The sequence below is a fragment of the Hemicordylus capensis genome, chromosome 5 (assembly GCF_027244095.1).
Source record: "Hemicordylus capensis ecotype Gifberg chromosome 5, rHemCap1.1.pri, whole genome shotgun sequence".
Taxonomy (NCBI): domain Eukaryota; kingdom Metazoa; phylum Chordata; class Lepidosauria; order Squamata; family Cordylidae; genus Hemicordylus; species Hemicordylus capensis.
The window spans coordinates 48,434,812-48,451,155 of record NC_069661.1 but is presented as its reverse complement, the minus strand read 5'-3'; the positions used below and the strand labels follow the sequence as shown (position 1 = coordinate 48,451,155).

Below are 16,344 nucleotides of genomic sequence, written 5' to 3'. Positions count from 1 at the left end.
TGAGGCCGGCCGGCAGTTACCTCTTCCCCCACCCTCCACCTTCTGCTCCATTCTCCGCTTCCTAACCACGGCCAGCCCATGCTAGGCCCAGCTGCCTCTCCTTCCCACCGCCACTTCTCCCCCCCCCCACTTTCTTTCGCTCCTCCTGGGCCTTGCCTCCATGGCCGTGCTGGGCCTGCTGCCGCCTCTGGCCTTTGCAGCCAGCTGCCACCGCCATGGCAACCAATCCTCCTGGGTGCGCCTCCGCCAATCAGGTGCCTCCGCCGCCCAGCCAATCAGCTGGGCACTGGGACGCACATTCCAAGGCACACCCAGGAGAATTAATAATATAGAAGATCATGGTGAGATTAATGCCTAAAAAAAGAGACACTATTCTGAACCAGTATAAAAGGAGACTTGTTTCAACTTTGTTCTTCATAGAGTTTCAACTAGATGCATTTCCACCCCCAGCACAGAACCTCCAGTGACTGTTGCTGGTGTCTATCTTCTGTTTCTTTTTAGATTGTGTGAGCCCTTTGGGGACAGGGATCCATCTGATTTATTTATTATTTCTCTATGTAAACCGCTTTGGGAACTTTTGTTGAAAAGCGGTATATAAATATTGTGTTCGTTGTTCATGTTGCTTCTCTCTCATTTCTGAGTGTATATAATAACATTTGTGCAATTCACAGTTATACAATATTTGGAGCTTCAGTACGTATGCTCACTTTTATTTGATTCATGAAATGTACACAAGTGGATCATATGTTGTCTTGCCAAAATAAATGACATGCATTTGATTATTAAAACCCACATTTAGAAAAGCAGCTAAGCTCCCAAACTCAAAATACTACTCTTATATCTTTCACCTAGTCAGAGTCACCTAGCCGCTAAATCAGAATCCCCCCCACCCCCAACGTAATGATACTGCAGTGCCATGGAGCCTTGTTTGGCCTCGGAGACAGCCGGCCCATCCGGCCCGGTGAGGAAAGCCATCCTCCTTGGGAGCGGAGCGTGACTGAAAGGGGGCTGCCTCTAGCCTGTAGTGCACCTCATGTTCATGGGGAACCTGGTGCTAAATCATTCGTAGATGAGCTGAGCTATTGAGCCCAGTGCCTGCGTATGAGGAATCCCCATGGGGAATAACAAGAACCTTGTTTCCTCCCCCATCCCATGCATGTCATGCAGATGGGCATACATGCAGGAATCACAACAAGCAATTAAAGGGAAGGGCTATCCTGTGCACACCTCCCATATCTTCATCCAACCCACACCTTCCACTCAGTCAAGGAAAGAATATGAGCTTGGAAACTGGTGCACTATCTGTATGCATGCCATGTGCACACTGTGGGAGAAAGCTCTGTTATATTAAGCTCTATGGGGTTCCCTCTATATGTGGGCAAGGACAATGCCCCAGATGGATTCTGAGTTCCAGTACAGCATTCTCCAAACTAGTCTAAGCATAACAAAGAGAATTCTTTTCACGTTTTGAAAATACTGTAATCCTGAAGCTACTGGAACACACCAACAAGGTTAAACAAGTCTTGCACTTCATATTTCCAAGTAACTGGCAGGAGCAGTAATCTTCTGCAGCTTAGTGTACACTATTAAATATGACTAATAAACATATTGATCGTAATACTTCTCTTAGCTGATGAGGCAACTTTGGTGGATGAAACCACAATGCCATCTGGATTCAATGTGCTTAATATAGTTCTCCAAACAGCCACCATAAATTCTAATTAAAAATTATACAAGGCATTTAAAAGAGAATTCCAACATATTCTTCTAAACTGCCATTACCATAATATTACTGCAGGTGAGATCCTGTATAAATCAAGGACAAAGAAGTATTTAAATGCTTTACAGAGAATGGCTGTTTATAGGATTTGGAATGACACTAATTTCAACCTTTCCGTCTCACAATATAAAGTGTGAGGAGTGAATGCTTCTTATTAATTGGAACAGACAGTAAAATAAAATGGATCGTTTCTCTAGCTGTGTTCAAATTAAGCTAGAGCAGTATCAGTTTTTTTGTCCGAGTGAGATCCAGCACCTTATTAGAATTTTAAATGTGAAGTTTAAATGGAAACATTCTTTTGACTATGAAAGCCCAGTTTTGGCAAAGGGTGAGGTAATGAATGCTTAGAACTTAAATGTAGAGGAATGCTAATCCCACAGTGCAGTTTTCCAAGGTAATGCTATATGCTTCTCTTCTCCAATGTTTATTTGTCAACAAGTTAAATTATCACATTGACTCATTCTTAGCAATGAACTGGCACTAAAGCTAGTTCCTATGAGAAGGCAAGAATATCTCCCTAGTATAAATGGCAATAAGGTTAGAAGATCATTATAGAAGTACCTGATGTGGCAGAAAACTCAAGGATCTTTTAAAGTCTGGTGGGAATAAGTCTAGGCAATAGCCAGACTCACTGGAACCACAGATTCAGCTCCTGGCAAAAATAAGTCTACCCTTCTTCCTTCCAAGGTAAGATAATTGTATAGAGCCCTTAAAATAAGAAATAGTTTTTGCCCTTCGTGGAAATCCAATAGCTTTAGTGAAGGTTTCTTAGCAATAAGTTATGATTCTGCTTTTTATTTTTTAAAAAAATCAAATCAGCCCTTCCATATTCATGCCTTGTGCTTTGTGCAGGCTGTCAACTTGGCATTTCTTTGACATTCCATTTACTCCATAGTTTCATAATCATTGTCATCATCCGCATCATTTTCACTCGACCCTGGCAGACAGAACCACATCTTGAAATTAGACCAACTCTTCAGCACTTTAAATAGTGACGGCTTTGGGGAGACAGTATTCCCTCATTAGACATTAGGACTCTACATATCTTGGGCCCTATTTACATTTTGGTCTTGGTTATATTTCTAATATTTCTGGTCAGCCCAAAGTGCCGTGGCCTGGTGCTAGTCTCTTCTGTGTATCTAATAAAGAAACATAGAGAGATGTCCTTGGTAATGGCTCTCCATTCTTCTGTTTCTTTGAAGGATTGCAAAAAGCTTAGCCCTAAGTGCCTTCTGGATGTGTGGTAAGATATTTGGACTGGCCAGGCTTTTAGCGATATATGAATATTCTAATCTTTTATATACTAACAAGAAGTCAACGGGAAAGCATGGATTTCAGTGACCAAAGTGCTCGTGTGCATATAAGGAATCCCTAAACTGGGCATTTCAAGCCTGAACAGTGGAACTTACTCCCAGGTAAATATGTTTAGGATTTTAGAACTGTACTGCAAGATTTCTTTTTCTGTTGCTTTGATATGAAGGTCTGAAGTGATTCCTTTATAAGGGAACAGAATGAGATTGTGGTTGAGAATAGTTGCATTTTCATGTAGAAATATTGAACATGAAAGCACATGGTGAAGAAGAATCTGCCAACTTAATTTACATCTGTGTACTCACCTATTTCCTGCACCATACAAAACTGATGTCAAATATGGCACACAGCTAACAATTCTTGTTCTTTTCTGGCTCGTGTTTATGAGAACTGTATGAAGCACAATATAATATATTGAATGTGGTCTAGAGTGGGATTGCACAGAAATATAGAAATCCAATGCTACCAATACATGATATTCAAGCCACACATGGTCACAATTAATGCTTGCAAACTTTGCCCTCTCAAATTATTTGTTGCAGTGTGGAATTTAAAGCAACTTTATTGTATATAAATTGCATGCATGTGATGATAATTTTCTGGGATCTGTGGTAGCAACTCTGGTGGATCGTTTACTAAAACTCCTTCGTGATATATCAAAAGGGTTGTGGGGGGTTTGAAATGCTCAAGACTCGCTTCTTGGCAAGCCTTTGGAAAGTTACAAATTTTACTGGCTTAAGAGTACTCAGACCGCTGTCTTCCAACCAAAACCTAGATTTTACAATATCCAGGAATCATGAGATCACACATTTTGCCTAATGGCAATGCATTACAGACTGTCTCTTAAAAATCAAGACTTAGGTTCCTGCATTAAGCTTGTAAACTCATAAATAAGATTCACAGACAGCATAAGGGCATTTTGAATCAATAAAATGTAACCATGAATAAATGTATTAATGAACACAGCTTAAAATGAAAGATGAGACAACAGTATCCATTGGCCTACATCTTGGAAGCCATTACTCACAAGCAGAATAGAACTATAATGAGATATAAGCATAACAAGTTAAAGGTGGCATAGGACGTAGGGGCTAAAAACAATTCTGCAAAATTTGCCAACATTTGAAAATCTAGACTTTTGAGTTGTGTCCCTATGTTTTCAATATATAAACACTAAATGATATTTGATGGAATTCTATTGAATTCCATCAGAAGCATCTTCTAATTGGCTTTGCACTCTGGGTCCCTACAACATATTCCTTTGTACTTGCGTGTGTGTGTGTGTGTGTGTGTGTGTGTGTGCGCGCACAGAGGTTTTAACTTATGAGCTTTTGTACTATTATGCAATTTAATTTACTGAAAAAACTGATTTTAGCAGTCAGAAAAATGTAGGTCAGGAACCTTAGGGCAGTTCACATGATTGACAAACATGATTTTTTCACGATTTTGATTTTTGACACAGGATCGAAAATTGAGAGGGCACACAGCTCCCAAATTAAGGTAGGAGGCTTGACTTACCCTAATGTCAATCATATGAACTGTCATCTTAAATTTCAACAATGAAACCTTACTCTATTTCAAATACCTGTTATTATAATTTGTTACAGCTTATTTCGAGGTGGACGTTTAGTCCTGCTAGGTAATGGAGGGGCATCGTAGAGCATTAGAGAAACAGCTGGAAGCTCAACGGGAGGTTACCTGAGATGATTTGCTGGCTAAAAGAAATGCCTCTCCTATTCTGTCACATACAGCATTTTTCAGCATACTAAGCAAATGACCCCACTGCATGCAGTACAAGCTTGCAGACTTACAAAAAGAAACACTGCTATCCAGCATCATTTGTCAATTCGAAGAGGGAGATGTGGTGACCTTATGGGGATGCTTTCGAATGCTTAAGATGATGGGTAGGTAAGTAACCATTTTACCCATGATGTTGTGTCACATTGTTTTGTGGGGACAGTGCTGATCTGTTTTACCACCTTTCATGATTCTGCAACCTCCCCATAAGTAGACACCTCCTCCCTTTAGTTGCTGATCAGCAATGTGGTCTAGAAGTGTGCCTAGTACAGACCACAGACCAGCAGTTTAGTGACTGCTAGGTTGCTGCCATGCAAAAAGGACGTCTGCTCCAGGACTGTAAATTGCAACATAAAGTAATGATCTGGCAGTGATGGACTTCTGAAGAGGCCAAGTGAAAATATCAAGAAAAACCTATCTAAAAGTTAAAGACAGAAACATTACTAACAGTTACGAAGATTCACTAAGCCTATTCACATGAGCAGCCAAATCTAGGCTAGGGAAGCCCAGCCCGGGTTAGGCTGCTTGTGTGCAGCTCCAGAATCCACACAGATCCCAGCGCTGCCCACCCATCTAACCTTACTTTTTACTGCAGCCTTTAGCCGAGGTTAAGGGTGTGAGCACACCCTTTACTCCAGTGCTGGGGTCGTGTGTGTGTGAGGCAAACAGAGTCAGGTGCTTAGAATTTGACCCTCCCTCCTTCCTCCATCTGCCCACCCTCCCTCCCACACAGTCATGTACATAGCCTTAATATGTGGCAAATATGTTCCTGCACTATTGTAACATCCTGTACTATTGTAACATTTATGGGAGGATCGCTGGTCTTGTGGTAACAAGCATGACTTGACTCCTTTGCAAGCAGGATTGATCCTGGTTGGATTTGAATGGGAGACTACATATGTGAGTACTGTAAGATATTCCCCTTAGGGGATGAAGCAGCTCTGGGAAGAGCATATGCATGCAGAAGGTTCCAAGTTCCCGCCCTGGCATCTCCCAGATAGGGCTGTGAGAGATTCCTGCCTGCAACTTTGGAGAAGCCCCTGCCAGTCTGTGTAGTCAATACTAAGCTATATGGACCAATGGTCTGACTCAGTATAATGCAGCTTCCTATGTTCCTAACATCCAGACCATGAAGTTTTCTTAACCAGTGTTTAAGCTTTCTTATATACATTAAACAACACTTAAATATCCAGGATATATTCTTGTTTGGTTTACATGTAAACTGCACTGAATTGGAAAGATTAGGAGCTAAAGGATCATATGGCGGGAGAGGCTGATGATTTTGCACTTCAAGGAGATATAGGTTATTTCTGGCCTCTGAACTCTGTGGCAAACTACCAAAGGCCCAAAGGAGACAGAATACACCTGATTCTTAAGCTTCTCATTGTTGTGTGCTTTGTACTAACTATGTGAAGAGCAAGCCAAATTCCTGGTATCACAAAGCTATCTATCAGAGGATTGTTAGAGCTAAAATGAAAGAGCTAAAATGAAGGCATGGCATATTTGCATTCATTTGTGTAGACAGATGTTGAGACACTGCATGCAACTCATACGCCAGCTGCATCACTGGGTATTTATATAGCTTGCTAACTGCCTACTGTAAACTCATGCTGAGCTGTAATCCATCTATCATTTCAGCTACAGGTGTTTGGTTCATGCCTATAGATGGAATCAGTTGTACTGTCGGCAACCACCATATGGAATATCTTACATGTTGTTTGCAATGGTAGCGAAACAAAATTGTTAATCACACTGTCATAAAACATAAAGCCATGGAAACCAAATAAAACAACAGGGGTCCAGCTTTGAAAACTGAAATTGGGGAGGAAGCATACTTTAAAATGTGTAGAAAATCCATTCTTTGATGGATTCAGTTGGGCTGGTTTGTCTGTGAATGAACACCAGGCCCACTTAGAGAATACCTTGATGGCCTCAAATTATGATGATGTGATTTCCCCAAGCTGGGATCCAAAAGTTGTGCACACTTTTGATGGACCTGGAAGGTGTTTTATTTTTCTGTAAACTCTTACCATAATGATTGTGCTTCTTGGGGAAAGAGGTGAGTGAAGAGCATTTAGGCTGAAATACTGAACACATGAGAGCCCTATTCAGGCATGATTATTGTTGCCAGATGCAATGTACAGGGGGAATGGAAGTTTGATGGCTATCCGTGTCTGAATGCTCCATAGCTATGCCTCTGGCTCTCCCTCAGTACAATATTTGTCTGCATGGGCAAATGTGTATCTGTATTCCCTTGGTAGAGGGTTTCCTTCTGCAGACAAATGCTGGGTGGTCAGCATTCCAAACCATGGGGGGAGACCTATCTGGGTACATTGGCCGACATCCAAATTACTCTTGTGCTTGCACAAGTATGTTGCGCTAGTCAGGTATGCTAAGTCAGGAGCTTGCATTGCAGACTAGTGTTGCACTAGTGTAAAAGGGTGAGCTTGTGCAACAAGGCACAGAAGTAGATGCCTGCATTCTCTTCCGCTATTTTTGCTGTGTAAGTGCTGCTTTGAGCATTGACTTTGTGCAATTATATAGACTTCTTCTTTGTGTTTAACTTTGCTCATTGCATAAGCTCATTAGCAATGGCCTTTGGCCCTTGTGGCTGGGGATGATGGGGGTTGTAGTCCAACAACATCTGGGGATCCAAGTTTGAGAACCCCAGCACTAATGAACAAACCACCCACAATGAATCTGTCAAAGAATGGATTTTCTACACATGTGAATCTCCTTCACAATATTTTCAAAGCTGTTGTTTATTTGTTTTTTGTGGTGTTTCTGTTCCCTTGGTACTTCTGTTCCCTTGGTACAACAGATAAACAGTTCTTTGGTCCACAGGAGTTTCACTGAAAGTCAGTAGGGATGTGCATGAACCAGTCCGGTGGTCCTTTTACGGTCCGCCAAACCGGTTCAGAGGTCCAGCATTTGGACAGTTTGGTGGTGGGGAGGTTACCTTTAAATAGTAGGGAGGTTGCCCATACGCCCCATGACATGCACACCATGACATCCCCCGTGACATGTGCACGCGCACCAGCCACTTCCGGTACAATGCTGACAGGGGCTGCAAGGAAGTATGCGGCAGCATTTTTGGCAACACGCCAGCATTTTTTGCAACAGTGCCAGTGGGGAAAACATGGCAGGGGGTGATGGGCATCCTGCCTGCTACTTATAGGTACCCCCCCCCCACCGCCGAACTGTCCGAATACCAGTTCATGCACATTCCTAAAAAATCAGTTGAGGTTTGTTTGTTTGTTTGTTTAGCACATTTTTATACCGCCCTAACCCAAGGTCTATTTACTATGGAGCAAATGTGTTGCAGTAGGCAACATATTTCTTCCTACATAAACCCTGCCCATCTCTGAAGTATTTCTTATCTGCTAACTGCTTGTTCAACTGTCCCATCTCAGTTGCTTGGGAACCGTCATTTCTAAACTCATTTGAGGGCAAATTATACCATCCATGATACCCAAGGAAATCACAATGAGCAGTAAGAAGGTTTTGTGAAACAATTGCATGCCAAAATAGATGTATAAGCCATTTGCATTTTGATTTCAAGGATTTCGAATAATCCATCTGCTCCATATTCCAAATTCTAATAATATATTATTAATGTGCTAACAAAAAAGACAAAAAAAGAATTGGGAAGAAAATGTGAGAAAGGCTTGGTTAATAAAACCCCCCAACTATGGCTGTTTGGGGATCTCATCTTCCAAGAATCAATAATTTGAACATCCAGTGCTTATGTGAACAGTTATGTTGTGCAGATACTCAAATATAGGACACATGTACTAAAGGTGCACACTGTTGCAGATAAATTAATTATCCTTGATAAGTAAGGAGGAGAAGACAAACATATTAGGGTTGTGCATTTCCCCCCCTGGGGTTTCCCCCCCCCGAATCCAAAATACCCCCGTTTTGTTCTTTGTTCGAAACCAGCCAATCCAAAACATCCCAATTTTGTTCTTTGTTTGAAATTGCAAAATCCAAATCCGAAATGTTTTGTATTTTAAAAAATTGCCCCAGGGAAAAACTAGTGGGTGGGGGTGGTAGTGCCCAATGGGTGTAAACTACTACCCAAATTTCAGAGGAATTGGGCAAAGGGCTGGGTTTTGGTGAATTTTTGAAGTATAGGATTTTTCCCTTAGGGAAGAATTGAGGAGTTAGCAAAAGTATAGCTTCATATTGGGGGTAAAGGGGTGGCCCAGAGCAGAGTAGGGTGGGTGGTAGTGCCCAGTGGGGGCAAGGAAGCTGCCAGAATTACTTCAAAGGAATTGGGCAGAAGGCTGTTTTTTAAAGATGTAATGGAGTTTGTGTGTCTGTAAAGTTATTCCCCATAGGGAATGATGGACCTCCATAATTCCTGCCCCATAACTGCACTTGGGTGGCACCAGGGTGGCCCAGAGCGAGTGATGGTGTAGAACACATAGGGTGCCAACCACCCCCATGGGTTGCTAACCCATGGGGTACTGGGTTCTGTTGTTTCTGAGATGTTTTGAGTGTAGATTCAGATTCTCTGGTAGCATATGAGAGTGGATTCATGGTTTGTCATTGAAAATCTCATATGCTACCAGAGAATCTACACTCAGAACACCTCAGAAACAACAGAACCAGCACCCCATGGGTTAGCAACCCATGGGAGCGGTTGGCACCCTATGTGCACTACACCACCATTCACTCCCGCCCACCCCAGTGCCCCCCAGGTGGAGTTATGGGTCTGCTGAAACCTCCATTATTCCCTGGGGGGGGGGACCTTAAAGAAGTGTAAACTTCCAACAATTCCTAAGAAATCAGCCCTTTGTCCTATTCCTTTGGAATCTGGGTTGTGGCGGGTACCCCTTCGGGCATTGCTACCCAACCCACTGTTTTACCCCTCAGGCCCCCTTTCTGCCCCGAATCCACCCCAAAGACATGTAAACTTCAGAAATTCTTTAAAAATAAGCCCTTTTCCCAATTCCTTTGGGATCTTGGTGGCAGCAGGCACCCATTGGGGCACTACTACCTGAACCACTCTTCTGCCCCTAAAGCCCCCTTTCTGCCCCCAATCCACCCCAAATAACATCAACATCACACAGTAACAACAGCAGAGCTTTGGAAAAAATCAGGCAGGTTTCCAAAGGTCATCCACATCCACATCCCCCCGCCCGAAATGCTATTGATCTACACACAACAGTGTGAAACAACAACAATGAAATACAAATTGCCCCACTGGCCAATGAGGGTAAAATTTACCGTTAAATTTGCTTAAAAGGAATAAGGAGGCAATTGCCAGCAGATCAGCCCATGCTTTCGCTGGCCAATCTGTGGGCTGGAAGGGCTGGAAATTCAAACAGATGTCAAAACTCAAAATGGAGACTGAAGGAGAAAGACTTTCTGCGATTGCAAAATGGAGTTCCAAAACAGCCGAAACAACAAAACATTTTGTATCAGAAACAGGGACGTTTTGTTTTGGCTACAACATTTTCTGTTTTGAGCACTGGGTGTTTTGTTTTGGTTGCAAAACAGCCGAAATCACCTGTTTTGTTCACAAAACGTTTTGTATCCGAAACGAAACGCACATCCCTAAAACAAATACAGTGACTCCACCCCCAAGCCAGTACACAGACACATTCCAATATATATGTTTGAGATCAAGAACAGAGACAATGGCTGCATTCGCATGTAACGCGGAACCATGGGTCCGATTTACTTTTCTGCTCCCCCACCACACACACACTCTCCCATCCAAATTTGGATGTCACAGAGAGCTCCCTCTCTGCAGTCAGCAAGACTGCAGAGGCGGGGGGAACTGGCTGCCTGAGCTTCCTCCTTGATTGAAGGACAGCCCCGGCAGCCAACAGCAGCTGGAGAGAGGGAGGAGATTCTCCCCTCAACTCCAGTTGCTGGGCAGCAAGACTGCGGTGCCATGGTTGTATGTAACACTGGCACCGCAGAACTGGAGATCCAGGCAGCAGAACTTATTAGAGACTAAAGGTAAAAACTGGAGTCTTGGAAGGGAAACCGCAGGTCCATTTTTCAGTGAAACTGTGGCTGCCCGCATCCGGACATATAGAAATGGAAACTGGAGGCTCCTTCATTTCCAGTTTCATGTTACGTATGAATGTGGCCAATGTCTATAGCAAATCCCAACACACATATGTCGATATCATCATGCTCCGTTTAGAATGCATTTACATGCGAGTGGATACTAGACATTTCCTACTTGCTATTTGCATACATTTTAGAAGGAAATACAGCAATTTCTACATGTGTGCAATCTTCATTTGTGATATGTTCTTTCAAGGGTTTCCAACCTTGGGTTTCCAGATGTTGGGATACAACTCCAATCATCCCCAGCCAAAGGCCATTGTGGTAGAAGTTACATTGTGGTAGAAGAATACAACAACATCTGGGGACTCTTGTGCTATTCCATAGGCATATTTTGTTCTCTCTCACTCATCTGTACCTAAGTATGAAAGATATAAAAAGAGTCCCTAATCCTTAAGATGCAGGCCTCAGCAACTCTTTGTCAAGGACCCACAAGGACTGTGCATGCACTGTTGAATGTCAAGCATAACATTTAGCTTTTTAACTTTGTAACTTTTTAAATTTTGGATTATTTATTGATTGTTTTAAACTGTTTTTAGTATTTAATTGTTTTGTTTGTTTGTTTGTTTCTGTTTGTTGTGAACCGCCCTGAGACCTTGGGCTTGGGAGGATAAAAATGTGCTAAATAATAATAACAACAACAAGAAATTTCTAGCCCTAAGCGTACAATCCAGCTAAAGTTAACATTTTGATATCCCTTTCATTTCAATGGGGCAGTTAAGGATGTGCATCTCTCCTATTGAAATTAATTATGCTTAACAGTGCTTAATTTGGGTTGGATTGTGTCATTAATGTTTAAGATTCAGATGGACATTTGGAAAGCACACAGATCCATGCTGAACTCAAGTACTCAGGTTGCCTCAAATAAATAAAGTACAGGTCAGCAAACTCTACCAGCCTATGAGTTTGGAGGCAGATGTAGATTCAGCTGCTTGACTGCAGGATGATGTGCAGGAAATATAGGCTGCTCAAGACTTTTTATGGCTCTGTTTCTGCTGAGTTCAAGTGTTCTGTGAACAAACTGATAATTCAAACATTATTGCTAGGAAGGTCTGCAGCTTCCTTACCCTGCAAAGTCTGATTCTAATCTCTATGAAAGAATTATTTTTAGATTGCACTGCTGTTCATGGCTTGTTAACAACACAATTATAAGATGTTATAAAAAGCATAATGAACAGATAAAGGAAGTGTGAAGACAAAAATGTCATTTCTAACTGGGCAGGGATTTTTGATAGGTTTCTTTCCCAAAACCCAGCTTTGATCTGACTCAATAGGCATTTTGGAACGTGAATCTGTTTATATAAATTAACACATGCAAATAAGCAATGGCTCGTTTTGTTTGACTGTGGGATGGGTAGTTGGCAATCTAGATCACTGCAGACGCACATAGGTCTCACTGGCGAAGAAATCTGTGAGTCTCATTTTGAACATTACAGCAGAAGCTAGGATGGAGAAATATGAGACATTTGTGCTTCTGATGTGAACCAGCTTCCAAATCAGCTTTGAAAATTAGCAATATGAGAGTTTCTGTGTCCCTAGCTGGCTTTTAAGAGGTGTTTTATTTGTCACTGACTAGACCTAAAAAACCTTATGAACAGTGTCTTTGAGACACTAAAGATCCTATTAACCCTTGAAGAGCAGACTGTCTGGAATTTTGTACATCACAGCACTTCTATTGTAGACTTTCTTAACTGAAAATGTTTTCTATACAAGAAGCAATCATGGGTTATGGTTATGTTGTTTGTTGTTGTCACTATTTTCATTCCACTTTTCAATGGAGAAGTTCTCAAAGCAGTTTACATGGATTTTTTTTTAAAAAAAATTGGTTCTCTGTCGCCAAAAGACTCATAGAGCTCAAAGACTGGACAGAAGTGTATGTGTGTGTAAGTGTGTGTAAGTGTGTGTGGAGACTGGGTAAACTCATCTTCCCCCCAGCTGAGTGAATTCTTGTTTGGGGAGTGTGAAATGCACTCCCAGATAAGCAGCGCTGTACCTAAAGGTACAGACCCTGGACCTAAAGGTCTTTGGAGGCGCCCCCCCCCCCCGAAAATGAAGCATCACCATACTCAGCTGGGTGACCACACCACTTCGGACAGACTAAGATGATTTGGGGGCCACTAGGGGCTGTGGAGGCCCTGGCCTTAGGCCCAGAAGTCCAGGGTTAATTGTGCCTCTGTATGGCACAGTACACAGCTCTGGAGGCCGGGATGACATTCCCAGCCTCCAGGAATCCCACAATGCACTGTGTAACACATGCAATGCATTGGGAGATTCCCCCAAGAGATTGGCACTCTAGGCTCCCATCTCTGTGCGCAGCTGGGATGGAAGCAGCCCGACCCGCACACGAGCAGCAAGCCTGGATTAAGGGGCCCTCACTCACTTAACATCGGCTAGCAGCCGGGCTGAAAAGCGGGGATAAGCAGTGCTAACCTTGTGGGATCGGGTCTGATCCCAGCAGTTCTCATACACAGCCTAACCCAGGCTGGACATCCCTAGCCTAGGTTAGGCTGCATATAAAAACAGTCTCACAGTCTTAAAAACAAGCCATGGTAGACACAAACAACAGCCACCGGAGATGCTGTGCTGACGTTGAATAAGCCCAGTTGCTCTCCCCTTGCTAATATAAAGAGAATCTCCACTTTGAAAGGCCCCTTTGCCCATTTGGTAAGGCCTAGAATTTTGTGTTTACAACACCAACATCTGCATTCAGGTCCTACTTCAGCATGAAATTATCTTGTGGACTTCGGCAAATCATTATGTCAAGACTCTGTTCCCCATGTGTATAGTAGCCTGTTCCTCTGGATAAGGGTGAAGAAACATTAAAAATAGAAATGTGTAATAGTAGAATTTACACTGTTCAGTAGTAGTGGTAAAGTAGTAGTAATCGTTCAGTATTAGGAGTGAATTAATACTACCACTACTAATTTCAGTAGTAGTAAATTCAGTCGTAGATTAGACTTTACACTGTTTTGGCAAGATTGGCCCAAAATGTTCTGCTACCCAAGTGGCAGAATGCCTTGCTGCTTAAAAGCTGTGGCCAAGAAGATACCTCATGATTAGGTATTTCAAAATGAACATTCATCTAGGAATACATACTATAAAGTTCCCTTATACTGAGTCAGTCATTGGTCCATCTAGAACAGTACTGTGTACACTGACTGGCTTCAGACAGGGTCTTTCTCAGCCCCACTTGGAGATGCTAGGAATTGAACTGGGGACCTCTTATATGCAAAGCATATATACTACCACTCAGCTACAACCCTTCCCTAAAAGCCTTAACCCACAGGTCAAAATGATAGCAATACCCACGTTCCAGTAATAATGCTAAATCGAAAGGGTTATTCATCTCTTTCAGCACTTCTCTAGCACGTCTGCTCCCCACCCTTTCTGCACTTTTTCTTACCTCTGCCCCCTCTCCCATTGCTCTCATATTCTCCCCACAGCTTTACCTTATGAGGAAACCTCATCCATGTTCATATGAATATGGAAACATTCCAAAATAGCGGTGCTGAGATGAACTTGGATTACTCCCTAGAGCACCTGAAATGCTGGGAAAGAAAATCAGATATATTTGGCCTAAGATCTGAAACACCAGGTCACTATATGGACTATTAAATTTTGATAATATAGGATAATAAAGATGTTGGTGGAACTAGATCACATGTTTTAGAGAACTTACAAGATGTGTTTCAGGTGACTTCATGCAGGCTGCAATAATAACCAGAGCTATTGTATGCAGGCCTGTCTATGTACATAGTTTAGATAAAACTATGCATTCAGACCTGGAAAAGGCAATGGATTGAAAGTATTAAAGGCAATGGATTAAAACTATGGATTCAGACCCGGAAAAGGCAATGTGGCTGTAATCATTTTACCCTATTTTATCATATCCAGGCCTGTGGCATTAGCAGAATATTCACAACAAAGCAGTCCTGTGTTCAGCACTTTTGGAATATCGGTTGGGAGTATGCAGGAGTAGAGCGATCCCCACTGCAAGTCATCCAGGATTTAGTCTTCATGGAGACTGACATACAGAGGCAGAGACAGACAGAGGCAAGAAGTCTGCAAGAGTAGGCACATGGTCCATAAGGTCCAGAGAGCTTATTGACACCTTCAGGAAAAGGAACTGTGGGGCACAAACTATGGTGGCATTTTCAACAAACCAAGAACAACAAAGCTCTAAATTTTCCATATTCATACCTTGGCAGAAAGCAGCTGTTCTGTACAGCATGTATTAAAAGCATGTCTTTCTCAAAGCATGTGTCTCAGGGAGGTCTCCTTCCTGCTTGAAGTTGTTGTACCTAGGAGCGTGTGTTGCAAGGAATCTGCCTTGCCAAAAGGCCTATCTTGCATTGGACTGTGTGTACACACCATGATGATAAATTTTTGCATATTCCGATGACCTAGCAATAACTGGAAAATTACATCTCTGAAACATAGACATTTAGAATTCCCCCTCCCCCATGACCACTTTTATTATTTATCTATTTATTTATTCAGTTTATATACCGCCCTTCCAAAGTGGCGCTTTACAACAATTATTACTTTTCTGTAATTCACTGAGGCACAGTTTAATGTGACCCTTAGCTTTCAGTTATTGTAATATTCCCCACCACGTGGGTCTATTGATGAACATATGTCTGAATACGTCTGTCCCAGAAAGCAGGACAGTCCAAAGGGATGAACAGACAACCTTCTCTATACATGCAGAATGAGGCATTGCACAGCAAAATGCATATTAAAAAGAACTGTTTGTTATCACACTTGCTCACAGACTTATATAAAGTACACATATGTGTATCTATGATGTGCATCTATGTCTTTAGAGTGATCTGGGAATTTTCAATTTAGCTCAGAACCAAATGTGCAAGTGTGAATAATAAATGGACCACACACCACAGTCTGGACACAGGGAAATGACATTAAAGAACTCCATAGGAACAACAGAGACAAGGCTTTTGAAACAGAGGTGATGTTTGTTGATAAAGCAGAGACACAATGTAAATTGTAATATTTGGCAAATTTGAAACTGCCTCAGTTGCACAGTGAGTGAAGGCAGCTCACAGAGACCAGATGAGGGAGAGGGAATTAGGGTCTAATCCCCTAATGACTGTTAGGCACTGGAATCTGAACAGAATATGGGGGAGTGGTGGGGGCGTTAAAAGGATAGAGATAAGATAGAAAATTAAGAGCAGTTTAATACATGTCTATATCTGCTAATTCATGTGCAACACCAGAAAGTGGTGCTCTTCTCAAAATATTTATTATTATTATTTATTATTATATTATTTATTTATTCGATTTCTATACCGCCCTTCCAAAAATGGCTCAGGGAGGTTTACACAGAGAAATAATAAATAAATAAG

The 16,344-nt window shown here is 42.0% G+C and overlaps 1 long non-coding RNA gene across 2 annotated transcripts; it reads left to right on the top strand.

Annotated features, from left to right (window-relative positions):
- The first annotated feature begins 294 nt into the window (after positions 1–294).
- Positions 295–15,177, top strand: LOC128325792 (uncharacterized). Of its 2 annotated transcripts, none has more exons than XR_008307631.1 (4): positions 295–341; positions 2,983–3,195; positions 4,843–4,995; positions 14,873–15,177. It is a non-coding gene; the product is annotated as an uncharacterized LOC128325792 (long non-coding RNA). The 2 variants fall into 2 exon arrangements; XR_008307630.1 differs by having other exon boundaries at positions 4,843–4,999.
- The last annotated feature ends 1,167 nt before the right edge of the window (positions 15,178–16,344 follow it).